Source organism: Danio aesculapii, chromosome 15, assembly GCF_903798145.1.
Source record: "Danio aesculapii chromosome 15, fDanAes4.1, whole genome shotgun sequence".
NCBI classification, from domain to species: domain Eukaryota; kingdom Metazoa; phylum Chordata; class Actinopteri; order Cypriniformes; family Danionidae; genus Danio; species Danio aesculapii.
The window spans coordinates 20,532,363-20,557,626 of record NC_079449.1 but is presented as its reverse complement, the minus strand read 5'-3'; the positions used below and the strand labels follow the sequence as shown (position 1 = coordinate 20,557,626).

Below are 25,264 nucleotides of genomic sequence, written 5' to 3'. Positions count from 1 at the left end.
AATTTATTTCTTTACTTAAAAATAATTAAAATGTAACTTACACTCACATATGTTTTGTTTTTTTACATCCGGGCCAAATACTACATTTGACATTTGGCCCATGCCTGCTGTGCCAGCTTTATGCCAAATCTGGGCCAGAATTCTTTGGGTGATTGATCATATCATTTTTTGACAGTGCAGTATAATGTACATAGATGGTTGTTTTAACAGAATAAACCCTTCAGTCGTGACTCAAGGGCTTTTTTAGCCGTAAGAATGGGTTGGATGTTATCCTGCTTACTACATAGCTACTTCCCACGCAAGTACATAATTGCAAATAAAATATCAATTTATGTTGAAACACTTTATTCGCTCTGTAAACTGAAGTGCTCACAAAGAAAACACAGACCCGGATTAGCAGCAGGTTATTCCGAGAAGTTATTATTAGCCCCTTTCATTCAGTAATACCAGCCTGAAAATTGATCTATTCTGTACGATTTGTCAGTTTAGTGGCTACAAAAATGTAAGATTTTTTTAAGGAGACATGCCACTAAACCTCAAATCCTACTAAATTGTACAAATGAGATTGTACATATTCATATGAAGTATAACTACTAAATCAGAAAGTTACAAAGTACAGTGAGATTGGTTGGTAATACCACTAAACTGGTGTAAAACTACCAGGTTGACTTTAACAATAAATTCAGTTTTCTAAAATGGCCTGGGAATGATTTGACTGACCAATAAGAATCAAGTATTACAGAGAGCCATGTAAAATGCAAATATGAGCTCGTAAGCTATTATATAAGTACATGCGTGTAGAAACACATCACTGTATAACTTCAAACAAGTTGACACTCTTGTGTCCGTGTCTCTGGTTTTACAGCTGAGTGTCATATAGGAATGCTGTTGTGCTTGTAAGCTTGACCCCTGTTAAATTGGGGTCAGACATATGCCTGGTTTCATATATGCATTTTATGAAATGCTGCATAGGAGTATATTTCCAGACTCACTTTGAGCACATCTCGTCCAATGGCCTGGCATGTTTTCCAAAATCATCTAATTAGGAGTGTATATACACAAAATGCATTGCAATAATGTTCAACCTCAGTTTTTTTCCTCAAACATTATGTCATAATGGTATTTTTCGTGTCTTTAAACAATCTGTCTTCCCAGCTATTTAGCTTCTGGGCAAACTTATAGTTTTAAAGCCTGTATCTGTTCAGCCGCTTGTAAAGAAAATCCCTGTCCAACTATTTCCTAAGCATTTAACAGAACAGCGATGATACATTTTGTAGTGAAAAAGGTCTGATCTGCTATATACATACAGTTGAAGTCACAATTATTAGCCCTCCTGTGAATGTTTTTGTCGTTTTTAAATATTTCCCAAACCACAGAGCAAATAATTTTTCACAGTATTTCCTATTATATTTTTTCTTCTGGAGAAAGTCTTATTTGTTTTATTTCCACTACAATAAAAGCAGTTTTTAATTTTTTTAGAAACATTTTACAATTGTAATGTGATAGGACGCTGACAAGGACGTGCAGATCCAAATGCAGGATTTATTAGGAGAATGATCAGGCAAGCAAAGATCAACACAGGGCCAAACAGATGTATACACAGAGTTGTGGTCATTAAACGGGTGGATGGTCAAAAGGCAGGCAGCAGACAGGAATAAACAATAAAACAAGGCAAGGGTCTAACAGAGCAAGGCAAGGCAAGCGCATTGTAAAGTTTACAGTACCCATAAACAAGACACAGCACTGATGCGTGTGTGTGTTTGTTGTATAAAAAGCCCTTGTAATCAGTCCTTGACAATCCTCTGGCTGTGTGTGCGTGCGTGTGTGTAATCAGCAGAATCCAGAACATGTGCGTGTGAGCAGTGCATAACTGGACCTGTAGGCCATATAATGGTGGATTTGTAGTTCTATATCGATCTGCGTATTTACCAGTGATCTACAAGGATTAGATCAGTGATTATTGTGACAACGATCAATATTATTAGTCCTCAGAAACAATTTTTGTTATACAATGATTTGCCTAATTACCCTATCATGCATAAATAACCTAATTAACCTAAGCCTTTAAATGTCACTTTGAGCTGAATACTAGTGTCTTGATTAAATTAAACTATATATCCTAGCCCTGCTTTATGACCATAACCAAACATTAGGACACATAAGTATCCGGTATTCCTGGCAATTCAGGCTGCTTTCAGTTACCGTCAGCAGACTGTGCTATTTGAAACAGAAACTCATTAAAATCACCAACAAACCATGAAGGAGAAGCAGAAGTGTGTTAGTGACATGAAACGGAGACGGGGGGAGTTTTGGTCCCTCTGAAACATAGAGTGTAATTCAGTATTGAAAAGGAAGTTGATCTGGCCTTTATGGTCCATCACTGTGACTTTTAAACTGATCCTCTGGCCTGTTTTAGTCGACATACAAGCCATTTCCATTCTTAAAGGAAAACAGCTGAGTAGACAAAGTGCTTGTATACACAAGGGAATTGGGCAAGTAAATGAGGCATGATAATTACATTTTATGCTACATTTCATTGAAAAAATATTTTTAAATGTTTTATTACTTTTTTATATTACTTTAACAGTATTGTTCTTTTTCTTTTATTATTATTATTAACATTATTATTCATTCATTAATTCATTCATTCATCCATTCATTCTTTTTTTTTCGGCTTAGTCCCTTTATTAATCAGTGGTCGTCACAGTGGAATGAACCGCCAACTTATCCAGCATATGTTTTATCCAGCGGATGCCCTTCCAGCCGCAACGCAACACTGGGAAACACCCTTACACTCTTGCACACACACATACAGTATGGCCAATTTAGCTTATTCAATTCACCTATAACGCATGTCTTTGGACTGTGGGGAAAACCAGAGCACCTGGAAAAACTGTATACAAACATATGCACACACCACAGAAAAGCCAACTGGCCCAGCCGGGACTCAAACCAGCAATCTTCTTGCTGTGAGGCAACAGTGCTAACTACTGAGCCACCGTGTCACCTTTATTATTATTGTTATTAATCAATTATTATTATTATTATTATTATTAATCATTTATTATTATTATTAATCATTTATCATTATTATTGATCATTTATTATTATTATTAATCATTTATCATTATTATTGATCATTTATTATTATTATTAAGCATTATTATTATTAATCATTCATTATTATAAATCATTTATTTTTATTATTATTATTAATAATAATAATTATTATTATTATATTATATATAAATTATGTATTATTATTATATTATTATTACTACTACTACTATATTATTACATTATAATCATTATTAATCATTTATTGTAGTTATTAATCATTTATTATTATTATTATTATTAATAATAATCATTTATATAATAATAATAATTATTATTATTATTAATTTATTTTTATTATTATTAATCATGTATTATTATTATTATTATTATTAATCATTTATATAATAATAATAATAATTATTATTATTATTATTATTATTAATTTATTATTATTATTAATCAAGTATAATTATTATTATTATTATTATTATTATTATTATTATTATTACCATTTTGGTAAATGGAAGTGTTTGTATTTTTGTTAGAAAGATTGTTTTTATGCAGGTTGTAAGCAGAACTGTAAAAACTGTAATATTGACAACTTAAATTTGTGGTGACGCGGTGGTGCAGTGGGTAGCGCATTCGCCTCACAGCAAGAAGGTCGCTGGTTCGAGCCTTGGTTGGGTCAGTTGGCATTACTGTGTGGAGTTTGCATGTTCTTCCCATGTTCGCGTGGGTTTCCTCTGGGTGCTCCGGTTTCACCCACAAGTCCAAAGACATGTGGTACAGGTGAATCGGGTATGCTAAAGTTGACCGGAGTGTGTGTGTTTAGATAATTAGTATGCAAAGTAGGACAACTGACTTTACAAATGAGAATGACAGTGTGTTTTCCTTGTGAAAACAAGAGATTTTCTGCATGAAAATTGTGCCAAATGCAGAGAATTGTGTGTAGTGTTTTGAAAAAAGTGTGTTTTAAAACTGCAATTTGAGTGTAAAGCAGGAATTGTGCTTGTAGTTTAGCAGAATTGGTTCAGGGGGTTGGTGCATCAGTTTCATGTTGTAGTCATTGTGCCTGAAGTACAAGTAATTGTGTGTAAACAATTGAAGAAAACTGTAATAAAGGGAATAAGCCGAAAAGAAAATTAATGAATGAATGAATAAATAAATTTGTATTTTAAAATATTTGTTTATTTGGTGAAACACCAAAAAAATCTGAAAAATGTTCACTGTAAAAATATTAGTGCTGCCTTTAAATTATCAGTTCAATCTAATTATCTTTTCTAGTCATCTCAGCTTATATCAGTCAAACTGACTAAAATATTAAGTTAAACTTTGTATAACTTAAAATATTTAGATATTTTATTAACTTAATATTATACATTAATGTATTAACCTAAAAACAACTTATTAAAATAAGCTAAAACATCATAAAAATATTTGTTGTCTTGACTTTGTCATTATTTTTTACAGTGCATTTTTCCTTACATTTATGAATTAAAATAAATTACCAGTTTAAATCCCAATATTTCACATGCATGTTGAGACAAGGAATGCAAAAAAAGAAAAAAAGCGACGATGAGATTTCTAAAATAGTCTTACATTTTTGTCGGTCATATTTAATCTCATTTAGGAGTGTTTATCCAATGGGAAGTACTTATTGTATGATTGTATTAAAATGTTAAGTTAATCACTGATTGAGGTCAGTTTAATCGAGGAAGTAAAATCACAATCCAAAATTGAACAATAGTATATGCAATGTAATTGTAGCATGCAATAGACCTACAATTATACTTCATATATTAAAAAGGGATCAATTCAATTATTTCTTCATGGAGAATGAACCAAGGTCATTCTGCGTAAAGAGCTTTACAAATACTTTTAACCCAACAAAAACATGCTTTAAGGTTAATAAGACCCTTTCGAATATTTAATCATATATCAGAATGTCCACTAATGTATTTTTGTATAATATTGACACTTATTTCATATATTACAAATAATTAATGTTAGAGAGTTTGTGGGCAAAACATTCACAAAATGAAAAGTTTCTGTTTTTCCATCAGCATCAAGCAGAGGTCAGTAAGCCATGCTTTATAATCCTCTAATACAAGATAAAATGAAAATAAAGCGCGTGTGTGTGTGTGTGTGTGTGTGTGTGCGTGTGTGTGTGTGTGTGTGTGTGTGTGTGCGTGTGTGTGTGTGTGTGTGTGTGTGTGTGTGTGTGTGTGAAGAGAGATACAGTTAAGAATAAAAGTGCTGAAACAGGTCTGATTGTAAAAGTGCTTGATTTCAAGAGTCTCCAGCATATGATCGCATGTATCTCTCTTTGATCAGGTCTCCTACAAGTCTATGCAGCTCCACCCATGCACTAGAACTGCTCTCACCACACTTGAGTGGCATTTCAAATGGACTGTGCATCTTCCTTTACACAGTCATCCATCAAGTAATTGGCAGATTTCTTCCCGTATGACTACAAAAGCACTTTCACTGTGCTTCACGGGAAACACATCTGAGCATTGGAAAAAAATAATTACTCAGTACTTCCTAATGGTCAAATTGCAGAGTCCTCTCTTAATGGATAGTTCACCCAGAAAGGAAAGCTCACTCATCATTCATTTAACCTCATGTCAGTACTTTTTTTTATTTTAATTTTTTGTTTTTTTGCAGAATGTAGATGCTGTCACAGTAGTGCCACTAATAGTGACCAGAGGCATAGCGAAAACAAATCAAGTTTATTTACACAGATTTCAAATATTTGGCATTATGGGACCTTGATCTCCATTCCACCAACATTTGCTTTTGGTTGAAAATGTAATTTTTTGTTTGACACACAGTGGTTGAATTAAGCGCAGGTTGCCAGATTGAAGACCAAGGAGCAAGTCTGACAATTGAGGCTAAAGGCTGATTTAAATCGTGTTCTTTACAAAGGCAACAGCATGGGATAGAAGGATTATTCTCCATATTAAAAGGAGTTTTTGTTCTAACCAACACCTCAAACTGATATATTAGAATTGGTTTCTGTTTCTTACAGATGAATAACAGAAACCTGACAATGATAGCCTCAAGTACACCTAGTGTGCTTTATTCAGTGTTAAATGCTGATAATAATGCCATTTTATATGACAGTTATTGCCATACTACTGAAAGCAGCAGCAGATAGTTCACCTCAATAAAATAGACCATTTCACATTGAACTTTAGAACTGTGACTCAAAAGCAACACATAGTGATTCAGCATGTACATATGTATTAATATGTATTAATTCGATTATAAACTGAACCATTTCATGCATGAGTGCGTATTCTGTGCTTCTAAATGGCTGTATTTAAACTTCTGTCGTGTTTCGTCTGGTGCAAACAGCCAAATTGCTTATTACTGCAAATCTCATCATGTAGCGTGTTGTTAAGACATGGGTTTACAATGTAACCAGGCTGCTCACCTAATGTTTACGCTTGTTATATTTATATTTGGTGGTAATTGATAACCTCATGTGGAACTCTGAATCTGCCTCTCATTTGGGAGTCTGCTACTGCCCACCAGAGGTCACATTTAGGTCGCTGATGCATGCTTTGAGAGCCTTTCTGAATGAATGAATGAATGAATGAATGAAATATGCATTTTCTAACAGGGTAACCCGGGGTGCTGAAACATAATTGGCTAAACTGGCATTGGGCGGGTTAAATGACCAAAACAAAGACAGCATTTTGCACGTAACAGACATTTTCAAAGCAGAATAACTGACTTCAGCATTGTTTTCAGATTTAAAAAAAAGAACTGGCTTGTTTCTTAAATATCTGCAAACTTATGATTGTATTTTTATGCTTTAAAAGAATCAAAACTTACATACAGCACCTCTAAACAAAGTTACTTTTATTTACATTTTTGATAAAACAGAAATAGAGAAATACAAGTTCAAAAATAAAAAATAAATACTGGCAGCTCATTATCTCTTTTTTAAATGTTTTTTTTTGTATTGTAATTTATGACGAACCCATTATTATCACATGACCTACACTGAAAAAATATTTTTGCTAAATTGTTTCAAACAATTAATATGCACTGAAAAAAAGCTTGCTTGTTCTAACAAATTAAAATTAATTGAAACAACACAATTCTTTTGTGTTTTTTGGGGACAACTTAATTGTTTTATGTTCAATCCACTTAAATATCTAAAATCAATTAAGTTAATCGTTTTTACATATTTAGGTGGATTGAACATAAAACAATTAATTTTGTGGAACCCAGCATTTTGTACAGTGTGGGCTGAATTTAAACAAACAAATTAAATTTAGTAATGTTCAACTTACCCTACCAACTTACCACTTACTTTAAAAACATTTAGTAAATCCAATGAATCTTTTTTTTTCAGTGTACTAGAGCTGCACGATATTGGAAAAATCTGATATTGCAATATTTTATTTTTCTGCAATATATATTGGGACATGAATACAGTTTTTACAAGATAATTTGAATAGCACAATTTGACAGTTTTCTGGGGAGTTAAACAGTATTCAGGTACAGAAATTGAATAATCACAATGAAAAAAATTACTTTGTCTAACTGACTAAAGTCTAAATATCTAAATATTCTTGGATCAAGTAAAATATTGTTTTGTTTTAAATTATCTGTCAGTGGTGTAAGTAAAAAAAATCTTGTTTTTGCTTTGAAATGTAGATATTTGGATTAGAAACAAAAATTCTATGTAAAATAAATTTTTTTGCAAAAATTCCATCTAAATACAGTAATTAAATACAATTCTCTAGCTCCTGGTCAACTATAATTCAGACTCAACATTGAAATTTTGCACATTGTGATATCAATGCTGAGACGATATATTGTACAGCCCTATGACCTATCCACATTATCTATGTTGCTTCACTCCCATTTCACACCTCAGAATCTCATCGGAAGCAGTCATTCAAGTACTTCTCGCCTACTGTTTTTTTAATACTACGATTTCGGATCCACATCTCATTTACTGTTTTTCAAATACTATATAGGAGGGAAGTATATGATTTTAGATGCACCAAGTATATTATAATACATCAAGGCCCTATTATGCAATTTAAAAGCATAAATAAATGAATTATTTTATCATATTTATTATTGTATGTAAATAATATTTTGTTACAGTAAAATTCTGATTTTAAATGTCCTTTTTAATACCACAGGAAAATATTACCACAATATTCAAGGCACAAAGTTTACACTGTATCCAAGAAAATAATGCTTGTATATTTTAAAGTTAAATGCAAGACAATCTGATAAATACACTCACAAATAAATGCAATAGAGCAAAGATAGATTTGAAAGCAGTTATTTTAGGTCATCCTAGGTCTAGCAGGGATTTCTCTCTGTTTTTGTTGTTGTTTATCAATGCCAGACAGTATCAGCATGTGTCTAAATGCATGGATCTAACATACTTATACACATCTGATTTATTTCTGAACTGTTTACATTCACTTACTGGTTTTTGAATATTATTAATTCATATACACCTCACATTCCGTTTATCATACTATAGTAGGCCTATAGTAAAATAAACACGTGAGCTCTGTTTATTAGCATCTTGCTTATGAATGTTTAAATAGATAAAAACCTAAAAATGAGCATTGTGCTTGCAGCATAAACTTGAAGCGAGCCACACTGAGCCCCTGAAAACACTGGATAAATGGAATTGAAAGTGAAACTGTGGTGGTCCGTAACACCATAACAAAACACGAGGACCTGCAGAACCGCAAAGTGTATAAACTCGCTGGGAGAGAAAAAGCACAGCTGATAACAGTGTTTCGGTACTTGATATTAACAATGTATCATGTCAAATATTTTACTAGTTTCAATATTTTTGGCAACACTAAAAGGACAGATAAAAATAGCCCAAAACACTTTTAAAATAACTGGAGTTCATTTTACAATAGAATTATATCCTGATCTTTTAACTTTCATATTAACTTCAAAGAGTTTCTTGCCAATATTCAATTATTTGTGAAATATACTAGCAATTGCTGAGCTTTCATTACATGGTTTTGTGCTACATATATTAAGCCTCATGAAGTTGTACAGTCCTTCTGAATGAATAGAAGTATAAAATTAAAACATATTTAAATTGCAGGATTTAAGTTTGAGAGGACAGTTTTTAACTCTGATATCCTCTGTTCACCGTATACTGTCATTATATAGAAAAAAAAGAGCAGTGCGATCATTCTGACAGAAGAAGTACAGTAACTCAGACAGCTTTTGAATGACATGAGGGTGTGTAAATAATGACAGAATTTTCATTATTAACGTACGGTATCATACATGGAAATCCAATAATATGAAATAAATATTTCTCACAAGCTAGCAATGCTGCTGGCACTTGCTTGCAAATCTCCACTAATCTAGCAATACTTATGCTAATGAAGGTTTCTGGAAAGCTGTTTAATGCTACTATGTATTGTAAATGTCAAAAAATATGATCAATTGATACTTTTTACGGCAGTGTTCGATCATTAAGATAGTATTGTAGTTTTTCTTAAACGTTTGACAGCTTTTTATATACGTTTTAGTTTAAACCTAAATTTTAGTCAATACTTTGACTAATTATTTGTCATTTTTTTGTTTTTATTTGAACCATTTATAAACATATTAAAAATTAAATAGTTTTAATTTTAGTCAAACATTGGTCACTATTTTGTATTTTCATTTTTATTTTTGAATATGTATAAACTTTATATCGTTAAAGGTATTTTTTTGGCAATTTACTTTATCATTTTGGCAAGAGTTCAGCAAGTAGATAAAAACATCAGCGCTATTTAGCAGATATGTCATCAGTAATAAAAAAAAACTAAAATACTCTATAAATGTAAGACAAGATTGCCAAATCACAGCTTGAAACCAAATCTGCGATACTATATTTGCCACACCGCCCATTAAATACTGATTTGCATTTATCTAACATCTTAAAAATAAATCTCAGCTTAGCGATTTCAACTTTGGCCCCCAGCCAGCCTTCAGGAGCCCCAGACCTGCCGCAACAGGTTTGCCAATACACACAAACACACACGTGTTCGCGCAGCTACACACACTCACAGGTCACTGGCAGCTGTGAGCCTCTCTAAGGTAATGAGAACATATTTGAAATGTTCTATCAGACACATCCATAATCATATCCCGGAGAGAATGGGCTTTCTGCCGAAACTTCAGCACCCAGAGGGAAACGACCCCGCTGACTGAATCTGACTGCACCTGCCTTGCCTTGCCCTCTCTCTTTTGCTGTATCCCTCTCTTCTCTTTCCTAGATGTATTTGGGCAGATTTCACCCAGGTGGAGACAAGCCTAACAACAAGCCCGAGGGACACTTCTTGATTTATTGGTGCCAAACAGGATACAATTTTGCAGGTGAAAAAGTGAAATGTTTACACTCACTCTTTCCTTTTGGATTTATTTACATGATATTTTGCCGTCAGTTAATCCTTATCTTCAGGTTTGTACACTGGATGGTGAACAGAGCAGTGTATAGTAGGCTAAATAAAGTAGTAAAATCAATTTTCACTTACCGCTGTGTGTGGCTCTTCCAGGCCCAGGTTGTAAATAAATGCAAGTCAGTCAGAGTCCAGATTGAAGTTGTAGATCTGCTTCAAAAATCTCTGTCTTGAATTGCCTGTCTGCTTTTATAGTGACTGACTGACTGACTGACAAGAAAAACAACTGAGACTGATATCTATAGAGAAAAAGAGAGAAAGAGAGAGAGAGGGAGGGAAAATGAATGTCAGCACAGGTGAATTCTTCCCCTACCCTCCTAGTGAACCTGGGAGGCAGAACCACAACCGCTGCTGTATTAAAATCATATTCTAATGTGAACGAGGGATGGATTGATGGATGGAGAGAAGGAAACATAGTGACAGTGAAAGGGAATCGCTCAGTGAAGTGCTTATGTTACGCTGCTCCTCTGGGTTTGTTTGTGTAAGGTAATCAAAACTAAAGGGATTGAGGCTGAATGACTGATTGAAGAATTTGTCGTTTTGTGTGTTTTTTGTCATGCAGCTTTTCTTTAAAACTGTTTTGATGTGTGTTACTGTAATTCCATTGTATAAGGATTTATGAGTTGTTTTTTGTTATCTGGTTTGTTTTAGATTGTTATGATGACATTTTAGACTGCACATTTACATGACCGTGTGATAAGTTTTAAAGCATTAAAATTATTATATATACAAATATTTATATATTTGTATATTATTTTAAATAGGTATTTTCTAACAGTAAAAGGACTTATTATTATTATGACTTATTATAAAATTATATTATATTATATTATATTGTATTGTATTGTATTGTATTATATTATATTATATTATATTGTATTATATTATATTGTATTATATTATATTATATTATATTATATTATATTATATTATATTATATTATATATGACTCTGGACCCAACTCCATTCAAAGTTGAATGGACAGGCAAGTATGCCTTTATTTTGCCACAAGGCATTCTGCTTTATTTGTAAGATAGATATTTACATATCTATGAATTTGTAATGAGACAATTGGAGTTGTAAAGAGTGGAAATGTGAAGTGCCACTATGAAACAAAATACGGACATTTTGAATAGTACAGATATAAGGACCACAAAACTACAACACCTAAAGTTTTCATTACACACCTTTTGTATTTTTCACCTTTTTTTAGTGAGAGGGCTGGATGCAGACCTGGTGCAGTTGCAATCTGAGCTGCAAGCAATGATTTTTAATGCCCACACCTAAACCTATCACTAGCTCCATTGAGTGCATTGTGTCCAGTGGTGTAAAATAACAAATTACAAATACTCAAACTACTGTAATTGAGTAGTTTTTCTCAGGATTGTAATTTACGAAGTAGTTTTTAAAATGTGTACTTTTACTTGACTACATTTTTAGTGCTGGATCGGTACTTTTACTCCCCTACTTTACTATTTCCTGTCTATGGGAATTAGAAAACATCCAACCTAAAGTCAACCAAATATCAACGTCTAATGATGTTACAGCTTGACGTTGTGTGGATGTTACCATTATGACGTTTATCAGATGTTAGATTTTGGTTGCCATCCCTGATGAATAAATGTCAGTATTTGACATCAATATGATGTTGATTTAAGATGTTGGCTCGACGTTGGATTTTAGTAATTTGCCAATACAACCTAAAATCAACCAAATATCAATGTCATTTGATGATGTTATTCAGCATCAAAATAAAATTGCCCTTAGACACTGGCTAGACACTGAATTTTGGTCACCTGACATCTCAACCTAAATCTAACCTAATATTAACGTCTTATGACGTTGTGTGCCTGCTGGGCAAACTAAATGCACTACAGAATTTTACGTTTACATGCATCCTTTTTACAGCGTAATTCTCACTACTCTTGAGTACTTTTGAAAGGTCTACTTTTTACTCATACTTTGAGTAATTTTTAAAACAGATACTTTTACTCTACTTGCACTACATTTTAGGCAAGTAATGGTACTTTTACTCAAGTATGATTTTTCAGTACTATTTCCACCACTGATTGTGTCTGACATTCCATCTCTGAGATATGCAATCTTATACAAAAATGCACTAATATTAGTAGTTTTGCCACATTTGCATTGTATTTAATGTGTTTTGAGTGCAAATATCACTTTATTTAAAGAGAGATAAATAATGTTGACTTGTGATGCATGTTATGGATATGTATTAAAAAAAAGTTATGTAATTTCAATTGTTCCGAACATTTGACCATAATAAAAATTCAGATTTGGACCTTTTAATGTAGACATTAAGAGCCCTTTTTTATTATATTATATTATATTATATTATATTATATTATATTATATTTTATTATATTATATTATATTAATTATGTTTCCCAGTGATGGGTTGCAGCTGGAAGGGCATCCGCTGTGTAAAACATATGCTGGATAAGTTGGTGGTTCATTCCACTGTGGCGACCCCAGATTATTAAAGGGACTAAGCCGAAAAGAAAATGAAATAATGAATGAATATTAATAATTTGCTCTCCCTTGGTATAATAGATAGATAGATAGATAGATAGATAGATAGATAGATAGATAGATAGATAGATAGATAGATAGATAGATAGATAGATAGATAGATAGATAGATAGATAGATAGATAGATAGATAGATAGATAGATAGATAGATAGATAGATAGATAGATAGATAGATAGATAGATAGATAGATAGATAGATAGATAGATAGATAGATAGATAGCACTAAATCCATAACATGTTTCAGCAGCACCTACTTACAATACACTACATTGCTATATTATATTTCAAGTTATCCCTCTTTGATTAGTCCTATTTCTGTGTGCTCTGCGAAGACATCTTGAAATAACATGCCTTAAGCCCTGTGATGGTGTAACCGATTACGGTGAATAGTTTGGCACCAGCACATGGCATAACAAAGCCCACTTGACAGAGATATTTCTGCTAGTCTTTTCCTGTTGGCCTAGGCATATCAGCTCATGCAAAATCAATACATAAAACAGAAAACCCTTTCTGTGCTGTGCTACATTTAATTTTGACACTAAGGATCTTTTGATTTTGTTATAAAGCAATTTTAAAATTACATTCTCACTTGCTTGTTCTCAAAAAAAGCAAACAGATAGTCGTAAATATTAAACTTGCATAAACATTTTCTTTCATGACTCAAAATTTCTGTTTTCAAATTCTGGTTTTATTGAGGGTGTTAGCAGGATGATTTATGACAATGAAGAGAACTCTTTAAAACACTGCGAATTGACACATGCCGCACATAGAGTAATGAAGTTAGGCATTCACATTTGGCTGAACACGATGGTCATATAATTTAGCTTGAATCACGAACATACCTGCTGAAGTTTTGCCTGAGACGTGCAGATGAGGACAAATATTTATTGCTCAAATACATTTTATAAACTCATAAATTAAGAAAAAATAAGGATGATAACCAATGGAGGATAAGCAGGGCTTGACAATAAGGACTGCCTGATGGCCCAGGGCCAGTGTGCCAGAAGCGCGGGACAGTAGACAGGATCGTTACTGGCCCAAATGGGTTTAGTTGAATTTGGCTGCGACTGTTTTTGAATTGCATGCAAACAGAGTGATTTCACACCTAGACTTTTGTTTCAGAACCTGTCCTGTTTGCCCAGTTAGTTTGGCATATGTGAATCCCACAATCGTGCTTGGATCCACACCAAACCAATTGGTCCAAAAATTGCCTGAATGAGCTAGTCTTGGCTCGACTGAAACAAACTGTTAGGTGGATCAGTTGTAGTGAGAATGCTCAATGAACCAGGCTATATCACAGTGTATTATGGTTGTGTAATAGCCATAAATATGGCTATTTGAAGAGAGAATTATCAGTAGAGCGGGATGTCATTCCTACCGGCAAATGTGTGTTTCATGTCGAATACGAAAGTGCAAGCATGTTGAAATATACCGATTGCTGTTTATCCACTAGGAAAATTGACAGAAATTACCATCTGATCATTTTTCCATATTTTAATCTTGTAATATTTTGTATTAGGTCTATTTTGTTCATTTCTGGACTGACACCTCAAAAAGAAGATCAGCATTGATCTGCTTCATGATTGGTTTCAGTTCATCTGTTATTTCTCTCTATAATTTAAGCCTGTAATGCATAATTCTGGCCAACATTTTTTTTAATACATTGATTGATTCAATAAACAGATTTTTACAAAACTTGACAACTGAAATGAGGCTAAGAGAAAGTCTTACCTCTCTGATTTATTTATTTAATTTATTTATTAAATTAAAGTGCACATTTTCGCTTATAATATATATAATTCTTTAAATTGCCAGTTGTTGTTTTTTTAAGTAATGCTAAATAAAAAGTGTATGTATACAATTATGTTTTGCTTTTAACACATTATTTAAAATATCTGGCTAAGAAATAGCTAATAACTTCTTTTTTGGTGGCGCCAGTGAAAATTTTGGCAGGGCAAGTATAAATCTGAACCACTGGTCCGATCGTACCAGTAGAAAAAATCCTTAGTGTTGAAACCTGATAAGGTTCTGTTTATAAGTGCCCACCTGCCAAATGCTATTATATATACATGAAATGCCATCAGTCTACAGAGATTTCCCAGTTTTTCTGTTGCAATTGGGAGATCACAATATTACTATAGTATAAATACAACACTACAGCATACAAAAGAGAGAGATCGACTTAGAAAGCCATTTACCTGTTTAATAATGATTGGATCATCTGTAACGTCAGTTTGAAATTACGATGGCTGTTTCTCAATATGCGTTCTTCAGCGGTCTTGCTTGCTCGTGTTCTCGTGTAACGTCATCATCAGCTGCCAAAGTTCAGTTCCAATACTCTGAAGATCGCAAGAACAGAGGACGCGTGAAACTTCCCGGATGTGATCTTGATATCGAGGACACACCGATGCAGACTTGAGCACCGAACTCGCGCTGGAAGTCCCAGAAGTCATTGCAACTGGAGGTAGGAAGCGCAGCATTTTATGTAGACTTATTATTAAAGTTCAGAGATATCACTTATTTACCTCAGGAGTTTCCCTAAATGAAACGGTGAATATAAACATTACCATGTGCATCTTGATAAAGGAATAAACACATTAAGGGTGTTTATTTGCTGAAATTATTAAAATCTGTTTTATTTATATTGTGCAGCGTATATTTGTTAGGTATTTATGCAGAGTATATATTTTAAAAGGGGGAAAAACAATAAATCGTTGTATGAATGTTGTAATGTTTAAGTAATTTTCCATTAAAAACACGTGAAGGTCATGTGGCCATCGGGAGGACACCTGGCAAGACCATAGGCTACTCTTCACAAAAACGCAAGTCCGTTCTCTGCGTTCTTGGAACTGAGAAACAGCCGGCGTTTTTCCTCTTAGGGTTATTATGCGGTCTCTGTCGCCATCTTGTGCGTGAACATCGTCACCCGTCTTTGCTCAAAGACAGGCTAATGCTGTCTCTCAGAAATTATAAATAATTTAAAATAGGCTCTATTCTTATAAATAAACTGCGCAATTGCAATCTAAACAACTACATTCTCGCCTAAAAAGTTTCAAAAGTACGTTATGTTGTCCAATGGGAGCAATATTTGTCAAGCTGTAGAGTCCTCTGCTTGTCGCTGTATATGTGGGCGGAGTACTACACAAGGGTGAAGAGGCTGGACGAGAGCTGTTATTTGCTGAATATCGCTTGATTATCAGCCAATCAGATTCAAGAACCAGACAGAACTGTAGTATAAATATAAATAAATATATAAGCTTGAGTGTCCTAATTTAAATTAATTGCATGCACCATTTTGCCATGGTGAAAAAAACACAATAACCAAAATGGAATAGAATAGAATAGAATAGAATAGAATAGAATAGAATAGAATAGAATAGAATAGAATAGAATAGACCCTTTTCACACTTCCAGATTTTTCAGCAGCAGAAGTCATCATAGCTGGGTAAACTTAAAGCACACTGAATGGGAAACTATCAATGGTATTATCAAGACTTTGAAAAAAAGTCAACAAAATCAAATTTACTGTCCTGCCCATACACTCATTTCAAACGACTCACGCAAGCAGAAATTCATATTTTGTAATTTGATGCAAAGATATAATACATACTTAAATACATATAAATATAATATTCAAAACTTTCAAGGATTGAAGATTACAATGACCATTAAATACATAACAGTGTTGTGAAGAGTCCATAGAATAGAATAGAATATGGCATCAGTTGGCGAATAGACGTTACCTGTTCCATTATCATTTTACAGCATTATTTATCATAAGGTATACCTCTTCGTAGATAGCCTACAGAAAAACAAACTACTTCAAATGAAAACCCATGAAAGGAAATTGCATTGTGAGGGTTAACATCCAGAGGTTACCATCCTGTACCTACTGTCCACCCCGACCCATGTTTGCCAATCTCATCCAGTGACTACACTCATCCACTTATCTGATGATTCAGCTCAGAGCATGACAGGATTTGCCTTCTGTCCTCTCAGCATGGGTCAAACCAATCAAGATCTTTGGAGCTGGAAATGGATGACCAGCAAAGTACAAGAATATGAAAATCAGAAACTCACTTTCTTTCGGCTTATTCCTTGCTTTATTAGGGGTCACCACAGTGGAATAAATCACCAATTACTCTGGCAATTGTTTTACATAGTTCCCTTCAGCCGCAACCCAGCAGTGAGAGTACAACCCTCAATGCTGAGAAACCAATTCAAAAACAGACCATTTTTAATTTTATCCAAAAAAACCCATGTGAACACGACAATAACATGCAAACTCCGTACAGAAAGGCCTCCTGGTCCAGCCTGGACACAAACCAGCAACCTTCTTGATTTGAGGCAACTATGCTAACCACTTAGCAATGGTGCCTATCTATCTATCTATCTATCTATCTATCTATCTATCTATCTATCTATCTGTCTGTCTGTCTGTCTGTCTGTCTGTCTGTCTGTCTGTCTGTCGGTCGGTCGGTCGGTCTGTCTGTCTGTCTGTCTGTCTGTCTGTCTGTCTGTCTGTCTGTCTGTCTGTCTGTCTGTCGGTCTGTCGGTCTGTCGGTCTGTCTGTCTGTCTGAATGACTGATGGAAAAAGAAGACTGAACATTGTTTTGTGTGTTGTTTTTAGTTTTCTTTTACATGTTTGAATTTGTAGCTTTTTTGGTTTGTTTGTTTTTACAGTTTTTCTCAGTGGCTTTGACGCATTTCTCCCAACACTATTTACATGTGCACATTAGTTAATGCATTTCTCTAAACAATTAATACAAACTGCAAAGCCTAGTAGATAACCAGATAGTCTAGCCAGAGTTTTTACCAGGTCTAAAAAATTTGATCACATCACCCCAATTTTATCCTCCTTACCCTGGCTGCCTGTTAAGTTTCGTATTGAATTTAAAATATTGCTTCTTACATATAAAGCTTTAAATAATCTAGCTCCTGTTTATCTAAACTACCTTCTGTCTCGCTACAATCCAACTCACTCTTTAAGATCTCAAAACTTAGGGCTTCTGGTAGTACCTAGAATAGCAAAGTCGAGTAAAGGAGGTAGAGCCTTCTCATTCATAGCTCCTAAACTCTGGAATAGCCTTCCTGATAACGTCCGAGGCTCAAACACACTCTCCCAATTCAAAACTAAATTAAAGACCTATCTGTTTAGTAAAGCATACACTTAGTGCACCACTAAGCGGCTTCCACACAGGTTTCTGCACCTTGTTTATATAAACTATGAACAGCAGCTACGCTAATTATTACTCTTCCCGAGGCCCTCAGACTATGCAGAGTCACTGATCCGATCCAAGACCAATGACGAGATGATCCCAAGGTTTCCATATCCTGGACCAGACCGTATCCTGAGCAGCTACTGTGATGGTCATGGAGGAGATGAGAACATGAAACTGATTCCTGTGACGCTCCAGAGACAGACGAATCTTCGCTGAGGCCAGCTTCCAGCGTCCGCCACTGAGACTGCAGCTCTGCACAAGACGTTTGGCCAGCGGAGAAATTAAAATGGTCGTGCCCAACTGAGCCTGGTTTCTCTCAAGGTTTTTTTTTCTTCACTTTCACCATTTAGTGAAGTTTTTTTTCCTCTCCGCTGTCGCCACTGGCTTGCATGGCTCGGGATCTATAGAGCTGCGCATCGTTGGATTTGCTCTTCAGTGTTTGGACTCTCAGTAGTGATTATTAAACCACACTGAACTGAGCTAAACTGAACTGAACTTAAACACTACAAACTGAACTACACTGTTCCTATTTACTATGATCTTTTATGTGAAGCTGCTTTGACACAATCTACGTTGTATAAGCGCTATACAAATAAAGGTGAATTGAATTTCATTGAATGGAATTGAATAACCTGCAAAAGCATGTCACTTGCTCAAAATGGATAGCTCTTTCCTCAAAAGCAAGTATTCATGTCAATGAAAGTGTCAGTGTCATCAAGATGAAACGTCCTGACAACATTGATTAAGAACAAGATAGTCAAATGGCTTTGTCATGTTTTCAGTATGAAAAAGTCAGATTTTGGTGACACCTTCTGAAAATGATCAAGACAGCACTATATACTATTTGCACAGCCATTTGAAAACTACAGTAAAGTTAGACATCACTGCATTTAGTGAGGTATCTGAGTACAAGACACTGAATATGTATGTTTCACATTTTTACTGCATATTCTCTTTGCCATTTTAATTTATTGACAGCATTGTGCAAAAGAATAAATACACCCTTATTTACAACAAACATAAACTTCCTTTGGGTAGAGCTGTGCACAACTGTAAACAATTTTGCAGTCCATATTTGAACTGAACCTACAACATACATAGGTCTTTACATCATTCATGCACATCCAGACGTTTCTCTCTGTCTGGCCACATAGTTTCATCTACATCACAGCGAATATCATCGCTTCCAATGCAGCGAGGAAAGTATCTCCTCGAGTTGCGAAGCACCCTCTGCAGGACTGCATCCATGGCCACTAGCAGGGCCATTTGGGTGTGTGGATGCCAGTCATATACCTTGCACCTCAAGGAAGGATTCAATATTCCCAAATATGTTGTCATCCTCTATAACAGCACTCTGTATCTCTCTCAACCTTATGGCATTGTTTGTAATCACCATAGCACAAATGTGCATCTTCTCTTGTTGCAGAGTAAAAAGGGACCCTCTTCCACCTCTGCAAGGTTGTCTTGCAATCCTATTTGTTGCAGAGTAAAATGACAGTAAATATGGCAAATCTTTACTGTAACACTACAGTACACTAAATCTGTGATGCAAAAGCTGTAAGTCTAAATGTAAAATGTAAAAAGTGACAAGTTCTTGTCCCACTGCAAGCTTCATGTACACGCTCAGAAATGAAGGTACAGGAGCTGTCGCTGGGGCACTACCCAAGGAGTCCACAGTGGTACCTAAAAGGTGCTTCTTAGTACCCAAATGTACCTAAAAAGTACATTTGAAGGACGATTATGGACCCTTCAGGTACAAATATGTACCTTTTCAAATGGTACTACCCAGGTGACAGCTCCTGTACCATTATTTCTGAGAGTATATGACCCAATGATAGTAGTGCAGTGCAGATTGTTTGGTGCTGAATTACTGTCCATTTACCATTACATGTTCTTTCGACGAAATGTATGAATAATAGATTTTACTGTGGTTCACCCAACATTTGGCTGCAGCTTTCGACCAGCCATGATTGACAACATGATCTACAATTGTAGCTCTGACTTCATTGGGAATCCACCTATTTTGGCCTCTTCATCCTCTTCCCCTGTATTGTCCCCTTCCCTTTCCTCCCAGTTTTTTACAATTAAAATAAAACTCAAAACAATTCTGCTAGTCTCGAGACAATTAGAATCTAAATCTAGGTTCGCTCTTACATTAAAAAAAGGTTAATAAATCTAACCTGCAGGACATTCAGAACATCCACACTATTCTGAGTTTAGTAAACCCAGAAAATCAGCAGCTAGGTCATTACAAATAAACGTCTGAATGGTATTAAACCAACCCCACTGATATAGACATATTAAACGTGATAAACTCTGCTCAAATTACAGCCTGTCACTCTGTTATATAGCACATATATATTCTTTTTAGTGATGTGAAGGCACGTTTGGATTCCTAATATTGTTCTCATTCATCAGTCGGGCCCTCGGGTGGGTGTGGGTAAGGGCAGTTGTGCCGTCAGTGCTGGCAGAATAACACACGTTCAGGCTCATCCCTATAGACAGCCGCAGGAACCTCTCCTCTGGAAGAACTTTTCTGTACGTTTCCCATATCATGTATAATCCACACCAGAAAATGAGGTAAGAAAAAGTGCAAGAAGGTGTCAAACTGGAATGACCACAGGCACTCACTTAAAAAGCCTTTAAGGGAAAAAAATCAATGATGTTTCTTGTCAAAGGGTGCAAAGATGAATGACATTCACACAAACAAATATTTTAGACTGAAAAACTTTTCCTATATTAAAGGGTGTCTGCAGGGTCTTAAAAGGCCTTTAAATGTCTTACATTTGAAACACTACATTTTAAGCCTTTATATTGACTGAAATATTGTGTTGCAGGACTTACATCATTCATTCATTCATTTTCTTTTCGGCTCAGTCCCTTTATTAATCCGGGGTCGCCACAGTGGAATGAACCGCCAACTTATCCAGCACATGTTTTATGCAGCGGATGCCCTTCCAGCCACAACCCATCAATGGGAAACATCCCTACACACTCATTCACTACAGACAATTTAGCTTACCCAATTCACCTATACTGCATGTCTTTGGACTGTGGGGGAAACCGGAGCACACAGCGGAAACCCACGCGAACACGGGGAAAAGATGCAAACTCTACACAGAAATGCCAACTGACCCAGTCAAGGCTTGAACCAGCAACCTTCTTGCTGTGAGGTGATGGTGCTACCCACTGCGCCACCGTGCAGCCTGTGATTCTTTATTTGTCAATTATTATTTTCTTCTTTTCTTTCTTGAGCTTTTATCCAAGTAATGAAAACCTTTTTTTCGTTTGTTTAAGATTTGCTATTTTTTGTGTTTATCGTATAATTTATATTTATCAATTTGTAGAACATTCAGAAGATCTTCATCATTTCAAGTCCAGTAAACACAAAACAACCTGTAGTTAAAGGTCATGAATGGAAGTAAAACAAGCCCTATCATTTTATAAACTACTTCCAGTTTAAATTGTTTGTTTGTTCAAATATTTCACACAAACAATGTAATAATAACTCTGTTGATTATTATTTTCCTCTGCTCTGTTTTGGGCTTACATCCAAATAGTTGGCAACTCCTAGTCCTGCAAACGATAAGGAAATGACAGATCTTTGGTTAAAACAATGCTTACATTTATGGATGTAGAAAGATGAAAGACAGCAGCTAAAATGCAAATGCCTCTGGCAATCTGACAGTGCTCTTTTCCCACTGTGTGACAAACTGACAGCACATGGGTGGAGCAAAGCTGTAAACCAAGGGGAGAAATATTATCGACTATACACAACCTGGCAGAAGGACAGAATTAATGTGGAGAAAGCATAGAACTATTAAAATGATTTATGTTTATTATTAGAGTTGTTGTTTTTCGTGTTTTCGTTCAGTAAATGGACAGTACTCAAAAACATGTGCGTGCCTTTTAATGGTGGATTAGGACATAATATAATTGGCAAATTTTTTAAAATGATTTGCTTAATTCACCCAAATACTGCAAAACAAACCTGGTTCAGCATGTAAGGCAGGCAGGTTATTACGTGATGGTTATTCTAGTTAAAATAGTTATTTAGTGACAATCAGTGGTGGAAAGAGTACTGTAAAATCATACTCAAGTAAAAGTACCATTACTCACCCAAAAGTGTGGTGTAAATACACTGTAAAACCCATAAAGTTAAGGTAACTCAAACCATTTGAGGAGACCGATTGCAACAAACCATTTAAGTTCAAAAACTAATCCTAATGAGTACTGTGAACTTAATCCATTTGAGTAAATTAAGCAATTTGAGCACAGTAAGACCCAAAAAATGAAGAGAACTCAAACCAACTGAGTGCTGTAAAACCTAATAAGTTAAGGCAACTTAAACAGTTTGAGGAAAACGATTGCTTCAAACCATTTGAGTTAAAAAAAACAAATCTATATGAGTACTGTGAACTTACTCCATTTAAGTTGAAGTTATGGGGTATTTAATTAACTCATTACCTTCAACACTGAGTTCAAAACTCTTTTCAAAGAAGTAGATTTAGCTTTCAGTAAATTTTGAGTTAACTACACTCATTTCATTTGACAAAGTTGACTGTTGGGTTTCACAGTGAGTAAAAGTATATGTTGTAAATATTACTCAAAGTATGAGTAAAAAGTACTGTTTTCATAGCACTGAAGAGTAGTTAGTATTACACTGTTAAAAACCAATGCGTTTACATGCTATTTGTGTGTGTGAAAACGTAACATTCTGTAGTGCATTTAGGGACTGTTTAAGGACTTTTGGCCATATCAGTCATCACACAGTAAACATCCGTCATCTTTCTCATCAGTGACATCCAGTCTCTGGCTTATTGTGTGTAACGATTGTGAACATCTTGGAAACTTTTAATGCTTCCAAACAGTTTTCTGCATGTATTTATGTCTTCGGGTAGTTCAGTATGCTGTGTGTTTAATTTTTCTGTGATGTTTAATTTTCACGTGCAATTTAATTGGACAGGAATCATAGAACTCATTTGTTCTACTCAGCCAATCTTCATAGACATGAAAAAATAAAGGAGTAACTACAGGTTGAAGGAAAATAGTGGAGAAAAAGTACCAATACAGCACTAAAATGTACTCAAGGGAAAGTAAAAGTTCAATTGGTAACTTGGCAAATTACAATTCCTGAAGAAAAAGTACTCAATTACAGTCATTTGAGTATTTGTAATTTGTTACTTTACACCACTGGTGATAATTGAGGTGAAAACCTCTGTGAAAACCTTTTTCAATTTTGAGATTTTGGATTTGATGAAATTGAAAAAAAAAATTCCCCTGGAGCAGGAGCACTTGCATAAAACAAACTTCATTTTATTCAAATCTGTATGTTTTACATGTATTTTACAAAAATAAAAGAAGAAGAAGGTACTAGTTTTGGCTGTTTGCAGTATTCTCCCAATTATTGATAAAAAGAGATACCAAAAATCAAGTTTTACCATAATATCACAAATAATTAAATAAGAAATTTGAACCTGACTTTATCAAATTTCAGATATTTGAGCTAAAATTGTATGCAGATTGTCACATTGTATATTTAATAAAGTAATGCCATATTTGTAACTGGGGAAGTTGCTGTTTATTTGTTTATCCTGCAGTGTCTGCTTTAAAAACAAATACATTTTGCTATTTTTTGTCATTTATCTATTTATGAAAATACTTTGCACAGAGAAACGTTTCTATATGTCTCTATGTGTGCATACAATTTAATGAGGAGCTGAACTGAGTAGCTGTCATTACCTTGGTTTCATCAAATGCCAAAGTGCACTTAAAGGAGGAAAAGTCATTTTTCTCTCCCTGTCTACCTGTCACTGCAACATGAGCTCATAGATATTATCAAAAGAGCTAAAGGTCCCACAGGGGGAAAAAAACAAAGATTTTTCTCAAGCTACTCCCATGTTAGGACAATGTGACATAAATTTTACTAACATTTTAATGGCTTAAACCCGCAAGTTATTTGGAAACTAGGACTACTTTTTAAGTGCAATGTCCCTGAGGTATATCGATATTATGGAAATTGTTTTATATCACTCATAATTATTCAAAGAAACATTTTCAGTCAAAAATGTATTACATTTTTTTAATTATTGAAGTTTTTTATTATTATTAATTGTGGTTGAATATACATTTATTTAAATTTTAAAATGTAATCATTATAGTACAAAGTAAATCACTTACAAAGTAGATTAGTTTGAAATTGGATTGCATGAAAAGCAATATTTTTAAATTTCTGCAATCAAGTGAAATTGATATATCACATGAGCCTGCAGAGAGAGAGAAAAAAATATCCAATTTGAGAGGTTAAACCAGGAGCAATCCTCCTCAAAATGATTTCATGCTCAAAAGCTTTTTGGATCCTATTATTTCTTGAAAATGTTCTGGCGGAAATGCAAAAAAGGAGATATAGAATATATATTTTTTACTATTTACTTTTTTTACTATTACTGTCACCTCACAGCAAGAAGGTCGCTGGTTTGAGTCCCAACTGGGCCAGTTGGCGTTTCTGTGTGGAGTTTGCATGTTCTCCTCATGTTGGTTTCCTCTGGGTGCTCTGGTTTCCCTCACAGTCCAAAGACATGGTAAAGGGTAAATTGAATACAACTAAATTGGCCGTAGTGTATGTGAATGAGTGTGTATGGATGTTTCCCAGTACACAGTTGCAGCTGGAAGGGCAATCACTGTGTAAAACACATGCTGGATATGGTTCAATCTGCTGTGGTAACCCCTGATGAATAAATATCAACATGTTTTGATTTATTGACAGAATGTGAATCCCATGTTTGGAAATGTCTATTAATGTGGTATAAAACTTATTTTTAATATAATATAATATAATATAATATAATATAATATAATATAATATAATATAATATAATATAATATAATATAATATAATATAATATAATATAATATAATATAATATAATATAATATAATATAATATAATATAATATAGGTCAGTT

At 34.4% G+C, this 25,264-nt stretch overlaps 1 protein-coding gene across 2 annotated transcripts in view; it reads right to left on the bottom strand.

The window, feature by feature from the left end:
• Nucleotides 1–10,728, bottom strand: part of foxn1 (forkhead box N1) — a 28,524-nt gene extending 17,796 nt beyond the window's left edge. For both annotated transcript variants that reach the window (XM_056473684.1, XM_056473685.1), the window contains exon 1: nucleotides 10,599–10,728. The gene's annotated coding sequence lies outside the window, so the exon portion shown is untranslated. The remainder of the gene's footprint in view (nucleotides 1–10,598) is intronic.
• Between the last annotated feature and the right edge of the window lie 14,536 nt (nucleotides 10,729–25,264).